This window comes from Cebus imitator, unplaced genomic scaffold, assembly GCF_001604975.1.
Source record: "Cebus imitator isolate Cc_AM_T3 unplaced genomic scaffold, Cebus_imitator-1.0 Scaffold36, whole genome shotgun sequence".
Taxonomy (NCBI): domain Eukaryota; kingdom Metazoa; phylum Chordata; class Mammalia; order Primates; family Cebidae; genus Cebus; species Cebus imitator.
Genome location: NW_016107351.1, coordinates 1,177,911 through 1,180,302, shown reverse-complemented (window position 1 = coordinate 1,180,302; position 2,392 = coordinate 1,177,911).

Sequence of the window (2,392 nt, the reverse complement as noted above, 5' to 3'; positions counted from 1 at the left end):
TAGAATGGAGCCTGCAGACTGCTTGTCAGGGAGCGACTCCGGAGCTGAGCTCCGTCCTGGTGTCAGTGTGCAGTTCTCCTGTCTCGGCCTCCCGAGTAGCTGGGACTACAGGTGTGTGCCACCTCGCCCCGCTTTTTTGTATTTTAGTAGAGTCGGGGTTTTACTGTGTTAGCCAGGATGGTCTCAATCTCTGACCTTGTGATCCGTCCACCTCAGCCTCCCAAAGTGCTGGGATTACAGGTGTGAGCCACCGAAAGTACACTGGCAAAGGAAAGTATCCTTACCCGAAGTAAAAATATCAGACAGATAACTCAGTTAAGCGCACTCAAATATTCAAAACACAAGGAAAGCATCAAGACACTTCGCAGATCATCGCAACAACCCAACTGCATTAAGCACCTACCTCTTTCCCTAAATCTTTCACAGGGTGAATCAAAAGCCCCACAGACTTAAGCTGAAATGTATCTTTCTTGCTTGCTTTTTAATTGCAAAATTGCTGCTAAGAAATACCAGTCATTGCCAGGCATGGTGGCTCCCGCCTGTAATCCCAGTTACTCAGGAGGCTGGGACAGGAGGATTGCTGAGGCCAGGAGTTCCAGCCCAGTCTGTGCAACATAGTGAGACCCTGTCTCTAAAATAAATAATAAAGAAGGAATAGATACCAGCTATTGCATCTCGGCCTAGGCAGGCAGGGGCACGCGGGGCCTGCATCTGGCCACCTCCTCCACCTGCAGAGGCCCTCAGTGCTTCCCCGGCTTTCCTGCAAGAGGCCCCAGTGCCACTGGGCTGCAGGCAGCAGGCTCTCAGGGAGGTGGCGTCACTCATGGGGCTCAGGGGCTAAGACTCTGGTAAGATAGTCTCCTGAAGCCAGGTCACAGGGAGGCAACATGGCCTCCACAGCCAGGAAATGGACAGAGGGTCTGATGAGGGCTCTGGGCAGCTTCTCCCTCTCTGATTAAAAGAAAAAGCAGGAGAGAGAGGCCCTCCACTTTTTGGCCTTCTGAGGGGATGTTGGGAGCATCTGTAGCCATTGCAGAGCCATTAGGATAAAAGAGAATTCCAGAGGGGCCACCTGAGGCCCGTTTACCTGGGACTGCCGGCTCCGATGAGCTCCTGTGCCTCGGTCAGCGCGTCCTGCCATGGCTCCCCGCCACTGCCCCCATGCAGGCCCCCTGCTGAGACCGTTTGGGTGCTCAGGATACAGACCCTTGGTTCTCTCCTTATTCTAGCGAAGCGTGTCATCTTCCACAGTTACCATGAGGAGATAAAGGCTGGGAAGCTCTGGTTCACGTCGCTTTCATATTCTGCCCTGTGACTTGCAGCTAAAAGCATCTTAACTCAACTACACCAGCCCCACCTTCCCTCCCGGGCCACCGGCGTGCTCAGCCTTAGTGGATGTGTGCTGCCGGGTCAGGAATGCTCCTTCCTGCAGCACAGCCTCCGCCCAGGTGACTCCTGCAGTCACCAGCTTCCTGCTTTCATGGAGAGCGTGGTGGCCCTCTTCACTCTGTCAGGTCTGCTTCCTGAGGCGCCAACCCACCATTTTACAACCTACTTCCTCAAGCCTTCTACACCACTCCTTCCTCCTTCAGAGCCTGTGGTCTCCCACCACCAGGCCAGCTGCTGGGGCCAGGGCCAGCCTCCCTGGGGCTTGTGCACTCCCGCGTGGCAGAGGCTGCCCCGGCTGCTGCTACAGACCCTTTCCAAGGGCATCTGTCAAGCAAGCAGCTCAGAAGTCGGAGCGAGCATCTCCCTCAGGCCCAGGGCAGGTGCTTGTAGAGCACTCTAGGACTCGGTCCCCAGGCCTGGGTTCCTCAGCTCAGACTCACACCCAGTGCACCTGCAGCCACTGCCTGCCCAGCCACCTGCTATGTGGACAGAGCCCTTGGTCTCCGACCCAGAAGCCTCCTGTCTCCTGCCGGGCTTTGTCAGCTTGCAGGCAGGGCAAGTGCAGAGCGCTGGCTATCATCAACCTCCTGGCTTTGGAGGCCACCTCTGCCTCTGTCCTGTCAAAAGCCAACCCTGTACACAGGCACTGAGCCCCATCGCCTGCCTCCTCCAGGAATTCTCTCCCGAGTCATCCCACTTTCCCACTGCCTACTGGCAGGGTTTACAAAGCAGCTTGTGAGCCTCCCCTCTTGACTCCACATCTTCCCCAAATACGAGCTCTTTTCACTGCTGCTTTTCTGAGCAAAGTTTCTTGGATACATTGTCCATCCCATTCTCTCCTCCTAGGAAGGACTGAATTGACAATTCCACCACTCCACTGAGACCACACTTAAGACTACCAGTGACCTTCACCTTGCTTCTCTGTCCTGACCTAACTGGACCGACTTGCAGCATTCCACTGTGCAATTTGACTATTCTTTCCCTCGTTATAATTTTTTTTTTT